General features: G+C 48.0%; 1 non-coding gene across 1 annotated transcript; it reads left to right on the forward strand.

Moving 5' to 3' along the window:
• Positions 1-14,791: 14,791 nt before the first annotated feature.
• trnae-cuc (transfer RNA glutamic acid (anticodon CUC)) lies at positions 14,792-14,863 on the forward strand. Its single transcript has one exon. It is a non-coding gene; the product is annotated as a tRNA-Glu (tRNA).
• The last annotated feature ends 1,999 nt before the right edge of the window (positions 14,864-16,862 follow it).

Consider the following 16,862-nt stretch of genomic DNA (forward strand, 5'->3'; position numbering starts at 1 on the left):
TTTACGGTTCGTTTTCCCCAATGTAGATGAGCCCATATTGTGAGCAGCAAATGCAGTAGACTGGGTTGTGGGAAGAGCAGGTAAAGTGCTGCTTCACCGGGAAGGTAAGTTTGGCCCTTGGATAGTGAGGAGGGAGGAGGGAAATGGGCTGGTGTCACACATTCGGCAATTGCAAGGTAAAGTGCCGTTGGACTATTGGGGTGGGAATGGGGGTAGGGTTGATGGGAATGAAGGAAGAGTTGACCCAATTTATAACTTCTGTCCATTTACTTATCCGCCAAATAGAGAAATTTGTTAAGTGTGCACAAGGAAATTTTCTAATTCACAATGAGGATGTACATACTGGCGAAGGTGCAAAAGCTAAGGGCCAGCAACCATAATTCTATTAACATTAGAATAGTGATTGAAAATAATATATCAGATCTAAAGGTTGAAGTTCTAAATTGGAGGAACACTCAGGTATTAGGCAAGATGTTTCAAAAGCTGATTGGGGGCAGTTGTTCGCAGGTTAAAGGTCTGCTGGAAAATGGGAAACCCTCAAATATGAGATAACAAGAATCGACACACAGTATATTGCTGTTCGGGTGAAAGGAAAGGCTGGTAGGTGTAGGGCATGCTGGATGACCAGAGAAATTGAGATTTTGGTAAAGATAACGAAAGATTCATACATCAGGTATCGACAGAGAGATCGAGTGAATCCTTACAGAATAAAGACAGTACAGCATACTTAAGAGAGAAATCATGAGGGCAAAAAGGGGACATGAGATAGCTTTGTCAAATAGAGTTAAGGATAACCCAAAGGGTTTTTATAAATACGTTAAGGACAAAAGTATAACAAGGGAGAGAATAGCGCCCCTCAAAGATCAGCAAGGCGGCCTTTGTGTGGAACTGCATAAGATCGGGTGGGGCGGGGCGGGGGGAACTCAACGGATATTGTGCATCAGTGTTTACTGTGGAGAAAGGCATGGAAGATATAGAATGTGAGAAAGTTTCTGGTGACATGTTGAAAAAATGTCCATATTACAGATGAGAAATTGCTGGATGTCTTGACATGCTTAGAAGTGGATAAATCCCAAGGACCTGATCAGGAGTACCCTAGAACTCTGTGGGAAACTGGGGAAGTGATTGGTGGGCCTCTCACTGAGATATTTGTGTCATCAAGAGTCACAGGTGAGGTGCCGGAAGGCTAGAGGGTGACTAACGTGGTGCCACTATTTAAGAAATGTGGTAAGGAAAAGCCAGGGAACTATAGACCATTGAGACAGACATCCGTGATGGGCAAGTTTTTGGAGAGAATCCTGAGAGATAGGATTTACATGTATTTGGAAAGGCAAGAATTGATTAAGGATAGTCAGCATGGCTTTATGCTTGGGAAATCATGTCTCACGAACATTATTGAGGTTTTTGAAGAAGTACAAAGTGGATTGATGAGGACAGAGCGATGGACGTGATTTATATGGACTTCAGGAAGGCATCCATCAAGATTCCACATGGGAGACGGGGGAGCAAGGTTTACTCTCATGGCATGCAGGGACAACTCGCCATTTGGATACAGAACTGGCTAGAAGGCAGAAGACAGAGGGTGGTGATGGAGGGTTGCTTTTCAGACTGAAGGCCTGTGACCAATGGTATACCACAAGGATCGATGCTGGGTCCGCTAGTTTTTGTCATTTATATAAATGATTTGGATGTAAACTGAGGAGGTATAGTTAGTACGTTTGCAGATGACACCAAAATTGGAGGTGTTGTGGACAGCAAAGAAGGTTACCTCAGATTACAATGGGACCTTGATCAGATGGGCCAATGGGCTGAGAAGTGACAGATGGAGGTTAACGTAGATAAATATGAGGTGCTGCATTTTGGAAAAACAAATCAGAGCAGGACTTTTACACTTAATGGAAAGTTGCTTGGTCGTGTTGCTGAGCAAAGAGACCTTGGAGTTCAGGTTGATAGTTCCTTAAAAGTAAAGACGCAGGCAGATTGGATAGTAAAGAAGGCGTTTGGTATGCTTTCCTTTGTTGGTCAGAGCATCGAGGATAGATGTTGGGAGCTCATGTTGCCACTGTACAGAACATTGGTCAGGCCACGTTTGGAATATTGCATGTAGTTTTGGCCTGCTTCCTATCGGAAAGATGTTGTGAAACTAGAAAAGGTGCAGAAAAGATTTACAAGGGTGTTGCCAGGGTTGGAGGGTTGAGCTATAGGGCGATGCTGAATCCACTGTTTTCTCTGGAGCGTCGGAGGCTCAGGGGTGACCGTATAGAGGTTCATAAAATCATGAGGGATATGGATAGGCCAAATAGACAAGTTCTTTTCCCTGGGATTGGGGAGTCCAGAACTACAGGGCATAGTTTTAGGAAGGGGAGGGGAAAGATATAGAATGCACTTAAGAGGCAACCTTTTCACGCAGAGGGTGATGCATGTACGGCATGAGCTGCTGGAGTAAGTGATGGAGGCTTTATAATTACAGCATTTAAAATGCATCTGGATGTGTATAAAAATAGGAAATATTTATGGGGATTTGGGCCAAGTGTTGGCAAATCGGACTTGATTAGGTTAGGATATCTGGGCTGCATGGACGAGTTTGACCAAAGGGTCTGTTTCCGTGCTGTACCCATCTGTGTCACTCTGTGAGATCCATGGGATTATTTAGGAGAAAGTGAGGACTGCAGATGCTGGAGATCAGAGCTGAAAATGTGTTGCTGGAAAACCGCAGCAGGTCAGGCAGCATCCAAGAAGCAGAAGAATCGACGTTTCGGGCATGAGCCCTTCTTCAGGACGTTTTAGCTATAAACTGTAAACATTCCCTTAGTTAAATATTGTGAAGTGTGAAGCCATTGTTTTAGTCCCCAACTTCGACCTGAGCTCCCCCCTCCCCCATCCCAGTAACTCTGTTGACAGCCTTCGTGTCACATTTAAAACTAGGATCAATAGATTCATGATCAGTCGGGGGATGAACAGTTATAGGAAAAGGGCAGGAAAGTCCAAGTGGAGAATGTCACATCAGCCACAATCCTATTGAATGGAGAAGCAGGCTCAAGGGGTTGAATGGCATTTTCCTCTTCCTATTTCTTATGGTTCCCGAGCCCTTACCTCTGAAACAGGGTCCTGGCTTCAGTATGTGCCATTACTGAGAGTGCTGATGTTCCCTTGTGTAATATCAACAACTTAGCAGCTGCTGAAACCTCTTGCTCCTTTGTTACCTCTCAACACAATAAGCCAAAGTGTCCAGGGGAGGGGATGGCCGAATTTATTGTCACCAGACTATTCACCCACGTAATGTTCTGGGGACCTGGGTTCAAAACCTACCACAGCAGATGGTGGAATCTGAATTCAATATAAATCTGGAATTAAGAGTCAAATGATGAAACTGTTGTGGTTTGTTGTAAAAACTTATCTGGTTTCCTGCTGTCCGAATCTGATCTGATCTGATCTACATGTGATTTCAGATCCACTGTCAGCTGGTTGAATCTTCACTGCCCTTTCAGTCAATTCTTAAAGCTCACCTTTTTTAACTATGATGTTGCCAGAATGATTTATAGACGGCATAGGCTGGGACTTTCTTTCACTGGAGTGTAGGAGGTTGAGGGTGGAGGTTATGGAGGTTTATGAAGTCATGAGGGACAAAGATAAGGTGATTAACCAGTGTCTTTTCCTGAAGGGTAGGGGAGTTCAAAGTCTGGGATTATATTTTTAAGATGAGAGGGAGAAGATTTAAAAAGGACGGAGGGGGGCAACGTTTTTTACATTGAAGGTGGTTCGTGTGTGGAATGAACTGTCAGAGGAAGTGGTGGATGCAGGTCATGTTACAATGTCGAAAATTATTTGGATAAGTACATATGAGCCACACACAGGCAGGTGGGTCTAATCTTCCCCCAGATATAAAAAGGGGGAGCCAGTCAGAGGGATGCAGGGCCACGCCTATCGTTGTTGTGTGGCATGTGTGACAGCTGCAACAAGACGTCCCATATCCTGTGCTCAATGCTCTGACCCATGAAAGCAAGCATGCCAAAATCCCTCTTCACCACCCTGTCTACCCACGACTCCATTTTCTAGGAGCTAATAACCCGCAACCCTCGATCTGTCTCAGTTTTGGTCCCCTTGATGTCCTGATTTCTGACTTCTTCAACTCTGGGTTTGTGTTGAACTTGATGGGATACTTTGTCCGACTCAGCATGTTTAAACAGTATCACTCAGAGAGATTAATTTGAAAGTTTTCAGGAGGTGAGCTCAACAAGGTTGAACTATTCAAAGTTACTTGGACTCTATTTTAAAGTTACATTTGGACCAGTCGTCAGAGACACGTACAGCATGGAAACAGACCCTTCAGTCCAACTTGTCCATGCTGACCTGATATCCTAAATTAATCTAGTCCCATTTGACAGCACCTGACCCATATACTCTGGCAGCTCATTTCATATATATACCACCCTCTGCATGAAGAAGTTGTCCATTTAATATATTTGTCTCTTACGCTAAACCTCTGCCCTCGAGTTCTGGACTCCTCCATCCCAGGGAAAAGACCTTGTCTATTACCCTGTCCACGCCCCTCATGATTTCGTAACCTCTATTAGGTCACTAATCTGCCTCAGATGATCCAGTGAAAACAGTTCCAGCCTATTCAGACTCTCCGTGTAGCTCAAACCCTCCAACCCTCAGCAACATTCCTGTAAATCGTTTCTCATATAGAAGTCAACGTTTCAGTCCTGAAGAAGGGTTAATACCCAAAACCCTGACTACTCCACATCCTGGTGCTGCCTGGCTTGCTGTATTCTCCCAATCTCCTGCTTGCCTGCTCCGGCATGCAGTATGTATTGGCTCAGTGGTTACCACTGCAGCCTCACAGTGCCAGGGGCCCAGGTTTAATTGCAGCCTTGGGTGACTGTATGTGAGCAGTTTGCACTTTCTCCCAGCGTCTGCGTGGGTTTTCTCTGGGTGATCCTGTTTTCTTCCATAAACCAAAGATGTGCAGGTCTTGTGGATTGACCATGCTTACTTGCCCGTAGAGGTAGGTACATTAGTTAGAGGGAAATGTGTTTGGATGGGCTACTCTTCGGAGGGTCGGTGTGGACTTGTTGGGACAAATGGCCTGTTTCACACTGAAGCTAATCTCATCTGCGCTACATTTGTCACTAACGAATGACAGAGTAGACTCGCCAGGCCGAATGGCCTAACTTCTGCTCCGATGGTCTTACGGTCTTAGGTTTCTCTGGATGATTTCATTTGGCAATGTGCAGTCCCGGGCTCAATGAGCAGCAGTGCCCACTGAAAGCAAAGCTCATATGATGGTTGAACTCCTACATTGTGGAAACAGGTCCTTCAGCCCAACACATCTGCACTGATCTTTCGAATAGTAATCCAGTCAGATCCATTTTCCTACCCTCCATAAATTGCACACAGACCCCGACGGGTGGAAGTATTCCTGGGTTCTTGGTGCCATGAGGCAGCAGTGCAATACCTGAGCCACCATGGGGTTGTGGTTGTGGGGTGTAGGGCAGGCAATTGAAGTCCAGCAGAAAACAAAAACAGCGCACCTACTCTCCCACTGCACCCACTGTCAGGACTGGCAGGATGTTCAGTCCTGGGGGATGACCCAAGGCAGCGTCGCCAGTGGGATCTGATTGCTGGGAACGTTGGTGCCCCTGCTGGTGCTTCCGCAAGTTGCAATAAAATATGAACCTCTTTGCACACTCGGGCGGGCTGAAGGGCCTCACCTCAGTGTGGACACACTGGTGCTTCAGCAGGGCGGAGGAATTCAGGGCGCACTCAGGGCAACAGAACGGCCTCCACCCCTCCGCAACCACCTCCCACCTCCACCACCCCGGGTGGATCAGCTGGTGCTTCAGCAGTGTGGAGGAGCGGGTAAAGCCCTTCCCACACTCGGGGCAGGAGAACGGCTTCTCCCCGGTGTGGATGGACTAGTGTCTCAGCAGGGCTGAGGAACTGCTGAAGGCCTTCCTGCACTTAGGGCAACTGAACGACATCTCCCCGATGTGGACCCACGAGCGGGCCAGCAGGATGGAAGAAAGATTAAAGCCCTCCCTGCACTCGGTGCAGAAGAACGGCATCTCCTCAGTGTGGACCCACTGGTGTCACAGCAGGTGGGAAGAACTGCTGAAGGCCATCTCGCACTTGGGGCAGGAGAACGGCCTTCCACGGTGTGGACCACCTGGTGCGTCAGCAGGGCAGAGGAATCACTGAAGGCCTTCCCACACTCAGGGCAGCAGAAGGGCCTCTTTCCCTCTGTGGACCCATTGGTGCTTCAGAACCCTTTCAAATTTCACAATATCCTTCTGATAGGAGGGAGACCAGAACTACATACAATATTCCAAAAGTGGTCTAACCAATGTCCTGTACAGCCACAACATAACTTTCCAACTCCAACACTCAGTCAGAGGATTACGAAAGCTTTGAAAACCCACAAAAAACAAACAGGAAAGAATGGAGGGAAAAACCGAATATTTGAGAGTTAGCTTGGAAGCATCAATGAGAAATCGGCGGACTGAGTTTATTGGGTACCTGTTCTCCTTAAATATACTACATACGTATATCTCTTGTGCTCTTCGTAGTTTCTCTGTGCTGCAGTGTGTAGCGGCTCGTTGAAATAATGTCCTGATGCAGCTTCGTTTGTGGGTGTTGGGATGATTGCTTCTGTGGTTAAGGATTTGGTTTGTGTGTGTTGTTTTTCTGTCGACGCTAGTTTGAAGTTCCCCATTCGCTCCCAACGGAAGGTGGGAATTTAGAAAACGTTTATATTTACACAGTCTCCTCACGTCAGCGCAACAATAAAATAGTTTAATTATCCGCCAGTGGAGAGAGCCCGGTTCCTGGAGATGGGACAAACAGCTGGCTCAGGGATATCAGTCCACATTGCTCTCTTTGCCACCAGTTCTGAGGGAGAATATTGGAGGGACAAAGGAGTGAATAACGATCTGTGTCGGAGGGTGACTAACTGTTAATGGAGACTGTTCCTGGCTAACAATAAGTCGTGTGTAACAGCAGACGATGTGATAACAAGGCCTCGTGTGGGTTTGGTTGGGGTTAAGGGCATGGGGTTCGGGTCGAAACAATGTTGAACTCGATGTTGAAGACTGGAGGGCTATAGGATCTCCAAGTGGAAAATGAGGCGTTGGTCTTCCATCTGGAGCTTAGCTTTCATGGAACACTGTTGCATGCCTGAGACAGAGATGTTGGCCAGGGAACAGGGTGGCGTGTTAAAGCGACAGGCAACCAGAGGCTCAAGGCCTTTTGTTGTGGGCAGAACTGAGATGTTCTGCGAAGCAGTCACCCAGTTCATGCTTCATGCTACTTTGGGGAAACCACACTGTGTAGTAGACTAGGTTGTGGCAAATGTGCAGGTAAAGTGCTGCTTCACCTGGAAGGTATGTTCGACCCCTTGGATATTCAGGAGGGAGCAGGTAAATGGGCAGGTGTTGCACATTCTGTGGGTGCAGCGGAAGGTGCCTTGGGACAATGGGAGATGGGTGGGCGATGTTGCGAGTGATGGAAGAGTTGACTCGAGGTGTAAGCCCTGCCCATTTACCTCCTCTCATATATACATCCGTGACGTTGAAAGAACATTCCATAGAATGATTCAGTACCACGTGACTCATGAACTAATTCGTATTCATGTTCCGGGGCCAGCGTCATTATTGTGTCACAGCAGCTGCAGGCCATCACCGGAGGCTCGCCCTATGGCGTCACGGTACGGCAGGAAGCCCCAGAACAGTTTATCAAAGAAACCTCCCTGTGGGTCAGGGCAACCCTGCATCGGGAAGGACTGAGATGGTCAAGCACTACCAGTTAACATGGGGAACACATCTCCACATTGCACAGCCTCGAGGCAAACTTCCCTTCGTTCTACTTAGAGTTCAAGAGCCCTCAAACCGAAATTCCCCAGGTAAGTTTGGAAGAATTTCTTCCAGGTGTTCGCTAAATATATATATGAGAACTTCGTAAAGTTTGAACGTTGCGAGTGTTGAAATTTTGCGCTTTTGAGCGAAATCACAGTTTGAAAAAACAGAATGTGGGAATCTAGACAGAGCTTATATTTGCACGCCGGCGATATGTCTGCGGGTGCGTGATGGGAGCATCACCCAGAAGGGAAACCATCTCTCCGATTCAGTCAATGTCCTCTTCAGCAGCTTTCCCGTATAACGGCGCTCTGTTCTGCACCTCGCCTTCTCATCTCTTTCTCAAAAAACTTCGACATAAATATTTCACATTGATATACTGGCCCAATGTGCACAGTTGAGATGACACCCTCATGGAAGGCTGAGTGGTCTTCTGTTGTTCTCTGTACCCGATGTTGAGGAGGTCAATGCTTGTCACGGGTCACTCCGGTGTGAGAGACAGGTTTAGAAACAAAACGGTTTAATTTTCTGCCAGCAGAGAGGGCCCGGTTCCTGGGTCCGGGACAAACGGGAGCAGGGAGACAGGATGAGAAGCAATTGTTCTGGAAACTCTTTGCCGCTTGCAGTTATCAGATCAATGTCAAGTGTATTTCACACTGAGCAAGACTCAGGGAGCGGGGCTGCTTGTGTGCTCTCTGGAGTGGCTCGTTGGTCTCGGGGCATGATTCTCGCGTTGGGTCTTCTACTGCATAGACTTGCGCGAAATCCCGGACGAGCCCGCGTTTTCTGACTTGTGCAAGAGTGCCCGGTTAACTTTCTCAAAAAACTCCTTCGCTAAAGTCGGGGCTTTTGCCCGAAACGTCGATTTTACTACTCCTCGGATGCTGCCTGAACTGCTGTGCTTTTCCAGCACCACTAATCCAGAATCTGGTTTCCAGCATCTGCAGTCATTGATTTTACCTGCTTGGAGTACGAATTGGGCAGAAAGCAAGGAAGTGAAATGATGGAATATTGCGTTGACGTGAGTGGTGCCGTGTTGAAGGAATGTCAGCAATGAAACAAGATTGGAAAATTAGGACAGCTCTCCTCGGAGAACAGAAGCTTGAAATCTGGCCTGATTGAAGTTTTCCAAGTCATGCGAAGTCTAAACAGGGAAAGTAATGTCATCAAAATGCTCCCACGCCTGAAAGGATTGGCAGACTTTTAAAGTCATGAGGAAAAGAACGAAAAGTGACATTAGGAAGAACGCTTTCGTACAGGGAGTGGTTGGGGTCAGTCAATCCCTAACTGACACTGACAAAGAGGCAGATTCATTAGACGCAAAAAGGAATTCGGTGGTCATGTTTAAAGTATCAATGTGTAGAATTACACGGAGAAGGCAAAAGACACACGTTTACTGACTGTGTCGAACCAGCAGAGCGAAGGTGGCCCGCATGGCCTCAGTCTGCACTGTGACCACATGCTGTGATTCAGAATGAAATCACAGTTCAACCAACAGATTGTGGGAGTTTAGAAAACAAGTTTATATTTACACAGCCTCCATACGTCTGCGCAACAGCATATGATACGACAGCGGTGGAGATCTTTGACATCAGTCTCGAAGGGACCTGTGGATAGCACTCGGTGCGTGGGCGCAGAGTGGTGCAGCAGTAGTGTGCTGGGGTAGCCATGGGCACACGGATGGGCCCAAGCTATACCTGTCTCTTTGTTGGCTACGGAGAGCAGTTGATCTTCCATAATTACACCGGCACCACTCCCCACCTCTTCCTCCGCTACATTGATGACTGCATTGGCGCCACCTCCTGCGCCCGTGAGGAAGTTGAGCAATTCATCAACTTCACCAACACATTCCACCCTGACCTTAAATTTACCTGGACCATCTCTGACATCTCCCTTCACTTCCTGGACCTCTCCATCGCCATTAATGACGACCGACTTGACACTGCCATTTTTTACAAACCCATCGTCTCCCACAGCTACCTGGATTACACCTCTTCCCACCCTACCTCTTGCAAAAATGCCATCCCGTATTCCCAATTTCTCCGCCTCCATTGTATCTGCTCCCAGGAGGACCAGTTCCACGACAGAACACACCAGATGGCCTCCTTCTTTAGAGACAGCAATTTCCCTTCCCACGTGGTTAAAGATGCCCTCCACGGCATCTCGTACACATCCCGCACCTCCGCCATCAGACTCCACCCCTCCAACCATAACAAGGATAGAACGCCCCTGGTGCTCACCTTCCACCCTACAAACCTTCGCATAAACCAAATCATCCACCGACATTTCCGCCACCTCCAAACAGACCCCACCACCAGGGATATATTTCCCTCCCCACCCCTTTCCACCTTCCGCGAAGACCGTTCCCTCCGTGACTACCTGGTCAGGTCCACGCCCCCCTACAACTCACCCTCCCATCCTGGCACTTTCCTCTGCCACCGCAGGAACTGTAAAACTTGCGCCCACACCTCCTCCCTCACCTCTATCCAAAACCCTAAAGGAGCCTTCCACATCCAACAAAGTTTTACCTGCACATCCACTAATATCATTTATTGCGTCTGTTGCTCCCAATGCGGTCTCCTCTAATTTGGGGAAACTGGGCGCCTCCTAGCAGAGCGCTTTAGGGAACATCTCCGGGACACCTGCACCAATCACTATATCGCCCCGTGGCCCAACATTTCAACTCCCCCTCCCACTCTGCTGAGGACATGGAGGGCCTGGGCCTCCTTCACCGCTGCTCACTACCACCAGACGCCTGGAGGAAGAACGCCTCATCTTCCGTCTCGGAACACTTCAACCCCAGGGCATCAATGTGGACTTCACCAGTTTCCTCATTTCCCCTTCCCCCACCTCACCCTAGTTCTAAACTTCCAGCTCAGCACTGTCCCCATGACTTGTCCGGACTTGTCCTACCTGCCTATGTCCTTTTCCACCTATCCACTCCACCCTCTCCTCCCTGACCTATCAGCTTCATCCCCTCTCCGACTCACCCATTGTATTCTATGCTGCTTTCTCCCCACCCCCACCCTCCTCTAGCTTATCTCTTCACGCTTCAGGCTCACTGCCTTTATTCCTGATGAAGGGCTTTTGCCCGAAACGTCGATTTCGAAGCTCCTTGGATGTTGCCAGTGTGTAGGAAGGGCTTCAGTCGGATCTGCCATCTGCAGACGCACGAGTGGGTCCACAAGTGAGAGAAGCCATTCAAGAGAGAAGCATAGGGGGGCATGGTGGCACAGTGGTTAGCACTGCTGCCTCACAGCGCCAGAGACCCGGGTTCAATTCCCACCTCGGGCAACTGTCTGTGTGGAGTTTGCACGTTCTCCCCGTGTCTGCGTGGGTTTCCTCCGGGTGCTCCGGTTTCCTCCCACAGTCCAAAGATGTGCAGGTCAGGTGAATTGGCCATGCTAAATTGCCCATAGTGTTAGGTAAAGGGTAGATATAGGGGTATGGGTGGGTTGCGCTTCGGCGGGGCGGTATGGACTTGTTGGGCCGAAGGGCCTGTTTCCACACTGTAAGTAATCTAATCTAATCTAATTCACGTGCCCCATGTGCGGGAGGGGTTTCACTCAGTCAGCTGCACTGCTGACCCACCAGCGGGTCCACACTGGACAGAGGCCATTCACCTGCTGTAAGTGCCGGAAGGGATTCACCTGCTCCTCCCACCGGCGGAGGCACCAGCGAGTTCAGGTGCTATCGCAGGGGGATTGAAGGAGCGATGGCCGAGTGCCAAGTGCTTATGCACGAAACGTCAATTGTCCTGCTCCTCGGATGCTGCCTGACCTGCTGTGCTTTTCCAGCTCCACACTCTCGACCCTAATCTCCAGCGTCTGCAGTCCTCACTTTCGTCCAGTGAGGACGAAATGTCTATTCCTAGTCTTTTAGATCTATTAAAATCTTTCCCCTTCACCTTTACCCTCTAGCTTTGGAATACTTCTATCCAGGGGAAAAGACAGAAACGTTCAGAAACCAGACAAAATGTGGAGGCACAGGGGGAAAAATCAGCAAAAAAAAATGGCTTCGGCATTTTTCTCTCGTAATCTTATATTTGTCATGATCGGGAGGTACCCGTGTTGGACTAAGGTGTACGAAGTTAAAAATCACACAACAGCAGGTTACAGCAGGCTAGTGTTTGGTAGCACTAGCTTTCGGAGCGCTGCTACTTCATCAGGTGGTTTTGGAATATAACATCGTAAGTTCTTAGTCTTGTGATGTTATACTCCGCAATCACCTGATGAAGGAGCAGGGCTCCGAAAGCTAGTGCTTGCAAATAAGTCTGTTGGACTATCACCAGGTGCTTTGTGATTTTTTAACTGAAAAGTTAGTAACAAATTCCTGCACACTGAGCATGCTCCGCGGTGTCAGCAAAGCACTGTGCATGACCGCCAGTGTTAGCAAGCACTGCGCATGACCGCCAGTGTCAGCAAGCACTGCGTATACTCTTGGGAGCGTGCGAGCTCCTTTCCATGGAGCAGTGTGGAACCTTGGAGGACCAGAAGGAGTCTGGTCCTCCTGCCAATCAGAGCCGGCCATTGTCGAAATGTGGAGATTGGACCGTGAGCTCTGAAGCTGCAGCTGCTCTTTTCTCTCTGCATAAGATTAAACGTCAACCCAGACTGTAACTTTCTTCGTCTGTCTAACATTTGTGAGGACAACAGTGTTTTTCTTTCCACTTTTTCATTCTGGGGTTCAATTGTTGACTTGCAGCAATTGAAAGGAAAGAGTGAACCGAGGGAGGGGCCAGACTCTGGAAAAGTTGATCCCGGTCTGTGTGTCAACTTGGAAACACATGGCAAATGCAGTACCACAGTGTGAAGTTATAGCCTTTGCAGTGTAAAAAGAAAGCAGAAAGGAGATGCATGGTTGAAATGGTGCTATGTTGAGATGTGGCGAACGTTAGATGCTGGAGATCAGAGTTGAATATTGTTGTGCTGGAAAACCACAGTAGGCCAGGGAGCAACTGAGGAGGAGGATGAGGAGAGTCGACGTAACGGGCACGAGCCCTTCACCAGGAGTGATGTGTGGACAGACAAAGGGTCGTCAGCGTCGTTCAACACCAGCCAATGCCAGTTGTCAGAAAGGTGCAGCAAGCAATGAGCAAAGCAAGTGGTATATATCAGCAAGAGGAATTGAGTTCAGAAGTGGGGATGTCTTTCTGCAGTCAGGTCCGCTATTGAATGTATTCAAGGCTGAGCTTACGTGACTTTGAAGAACAAAGAAGTTATGGGAAAAGGTAAGAAAATGGTTTTGAGACCAGTACAGAACAGTTACAGAGTCATACAGCACAGAAACAGACCATTCAGTCGAACTAGTCCATGCTGACTGTGTTCTGAAACTAAACTGGTCCCACCTGCCAGTGTTTGGCCCATATCCCTCCGAACCTTTCCTATTCATGTACTTATCCAAATGTCTTTTAAACATTGTAACTGTACCTGCATCCAGCAACTCCTCTGGACATTGATTCCTCACATGAACTACTCTTTATCTTCTAAAAAAAGGTGCCCCTTATGTCTTTTTAAAATATTTCTTTCTTCATCTTCGAAATTTGCTCCCTAATCTTGAACACCCACACTAGGGAAAGAATACCTGCTGTTCACCTCATCTACACCCCTCATGATTTTATAATCCTCTCTGAGGTCACCTCTCAATCTCCAATGCTCCAGTGAAAAACAGAACTGTGTGGCAGAGTTCATGTATATATTGCCTTGTATGGTATTTTGTAAATAACATTCGTTTGCTAGTTGTTTGTATAGGGTATTTCAGGTTCATTAGACGCTGTTTAAGTGTGTTGGTAGGTTTATGGGCTACCATGATGTTGAGAGGGTTGAGTTGTCTGGACATCATTTCACAGATGTCGTTAATGTAAAGTAATGTGGCTAGGGTTTCTGCAGACGTTGTGTCTGCTTGTGTCAGTTTGTCGATATGAAACCGACACCCTGGGATTATTGGGTCGGCAAAAGTGCGGATTTCAGGTGCTGGAAACCAGAGTTTAGATCAGAATGGTGCTGGAAAAGCACAGCAGGTCAGACAGCTTCCGAGGAGCATGAAAATCGCCTTTTCGGGCAAAAGCCCTTCATCAGGAATTGAGGCAGGTCCCCTCCAGGGTGGAGAGATAAATTGGGGGTGGGGGTGTGCTGGGCCGAAAGTAGCATTGGTGAATGGGGGTGAGGATGGAGGTGACAGGTCAGAGAGGAGGATGGAACAGATAGGTGGTAGATAGATAGATAGATTGATAGAGTTCTTGATTGATCCATTCTTTCCTGTCTGTTTTTTGTGGGTTTTGAACGCTTTCCCAATCCTCTGAGTGAGTATTGGAGTTGGAAAGTTATGTTATGGCTGTACAGGACATTGGTAAGACCACTTTTGGAATAGTGAGTTTAATTCTGGTCTCCCTCCTATCAGAAAGATATTGTGAAATTTGAAAGGGTTCTGAAGCACCAATGGGCCCACAGAGGGGAACAGATAGATTGGCAGGTAGGACAGGTCATGAGGACAGCGCTAAGCTGGACGTTTGGAACTGAGGTTAGGTGGGGGAAATGAGGAAACTGGTGTAGTCCACATGGATGTCCTGGGGTTGAATTTATCCGAGGCGGAAGATGAGACATTCTTCCTCCAGGCATCGGGTGGGGAGAGAGCTGCAATGGAGGAGGCCCAGGACCTGCATGTCCTCGGCAGAGAGGGAGGGGGTTTGAAATGTTGGGCCATAAAGTGACGGGGTTGATTGGTGCAGGTGTCCTGGAGATGTTCCCTCAAGCGCTGTGACTTGACTCTGCGAGGGGTCTCCAGTCTCCCCAATGTAGAGGAGATCCCATCAGGAGCAATGGATACAAGAAATGACATTGTTGGATACACAGGTGAACACCTTCTCACGACCGTGGCCCGGATTCGATTTCAGGGCAGGAAAGACATTTTTAATAGAGCTGACAGGCTGCATCTACGTCTCCCTGGTGGTCTAGTCGTTAGGATCCGGTGCTCTCACCGCCGTGGCCCGGGTTCGATTCCCGGCCAGGGAAGCAATTTTCAAGGGTAAAGTCTGCCCATCCTTCTAAAATGTGCTGTGCAATTGTTTATTTATCTTCGTAATCCCTGGGTGCTGCGGTGTGTCATGGCTCATTGAATCTGTGTCCTGATTCAGATTGCTTTGTATGTGTCGTGATCATTGCTTCTTTCGGAAAAATCTTGTTTCGCGTGCGTTGTTTTCCAGTCGACGCTGTTTTGAATTTACCATTGATGTCGGCTCTGCTGTGACATCTAGAAATGGCACTTTGTTGTTGTTCTCCTCTTTTGTGAATTTTATGCCAGTAAAGAGATTGTTGATGGTGTTGTAGGTTTCCTCTAATTTGTTTCATTTTGTGATGACAAAAGTGTCATCACTGTGGCGGACACAAAGTTTGGCTTGGGTCGTTGGAAGGGCTGTTTGTGCGAGTCTGTGCATTATTGCTTCTGCAAGGAATCCTGATACTGGTGGTATCATGGGTATTTCGTTGATTTGTTTGTAAGGCTTGTTACTGAATATGAAGTGGGTGGTAAGGTACAGTTCCACGAGCTTGACAGTGTTATCTTTGCTGATGACGTTGGTGCTGTGTTTGTGTCTTTGGTTCTTCGAGTAGTGTCTTCAGTTTTCTTTGACCACGTTGATGTTAATGGATGTGAAAAGAGCTGTTATGTCAAAGGATAACATTATTCCATCCTCTTCTATCTTAGTGTCTTTGGTGTTCAGGAATTCTTGGATGGAGGAAATGGAGTGGCGTGAATCTTTAACTTGGAGTTTTAGTCTTCATTGGAGGTCTTTGACTAGTCTGTATATTGCTGTACCAAGTGGTGAGACTATGGCCTGAGGGGGGGATTCTGGTTTTAAGAGGAGGAGAACAACAACAAAGTGCCATTCTTAGATGTCACAGTAGAGCGAACAGTCAATGGGGTACTTCAAACTAGCATCTACAGGAAAACAACATACACAAACCAAATACTTAACTGCAGAAGCAATCATCCCAACACCCACAAACGAGGCTGCATCAGGACATTATTTCAACAAGCCACTACATACTGCAGCACAGAGAAACTACGAAGAACAGAAGAGAAATAGGCATATAGTGTATTTTGAGGAGAACGGGTACCCAATAAACCCAGTCCGCCGATTTCTCATTGATGCTTCCAAGCTGACTCTCAAAAATGCGGTTTGTCCCTCCATTCTTTCCTGTTTGTTTTTTTGTGGGTTTTGAAAGCTTTCCCAATCCTCTGAGTGAGTATTGGAGTTGGGAAGTTATGTTGTGGCTGTACAGGACATTGGTTAGACCACTTTTGGAATAGTGTGTTTAATTCTGGTCTCCCTCCTATCAGAAAGATATTGTGAAATTTGAAAGGGTTCTGAAGCACCAATGGGCCCACAGAGGGGAAGACGCCCTTCTGCTGCCCTGAGTGTGGGAAGGACTTCAGTGATTCCTCTGCCCTGCTGACGCACCAGTTGGTCCACACCGGGGAAGGCTGTTCTCTGGCCCCAACTGCGAGATGGCCTTCAGCAGTTGTTCCCACCTGCTGTGACACCAGTGGGGTCCACACTGAGGAGAGGCCGTTCTTCTGCCCCGAGTGCAGGAAGGGCTTTGCTCTTTCCTCTGACCTGCTGGCCCATTGGTGTGGTCCACATGGGGGAGAGGTCGTTCAGTTGCCCTATGTGCAGGAAGGCCTTCAGCAATTCCTCAGCCCTGCTGAGGCACGGGTCCATTCACACCAGGGAGAAGCCTTTCTCCTGCCCCGAGGGTGGGAAGGGGTTTACCCGCTCCTCCACACTGCGGAAACACCAGCTGGTCCACACGGGGGCGGGGGGAGGCCATTCTGCTGCCCTGAGTGCGGGAAGGCCTTTAGCAATTCCTCCGCCCTGCTGAAACAATAGTGTGTCCTTCAGCAGGGGGAGGTTCTTCAGCTGGCCCGAGTGTGGGAAGACGTTCATGTTTTCTTGCAACTTGCGGAAGCACCAGCGGGGGCGCTGCTGCTCATTGAGTCAGGGACTGCACA

Source organism: Chiloscyllium punctatum, chromosome 36 (assembly GCF_047496795.1).
Source record: "Chiloscyllium punctatum isolate Juve2018m chromosome 36, sChiPun1.3, whole genome shotgun sequence".
NCBI lineage: Eukaryota > Metazoa > Chordata > Chondrichthyes > Orectolobiformes > Hemiscylliidae > Chiloscyllium > Chiloscyllium punctatum.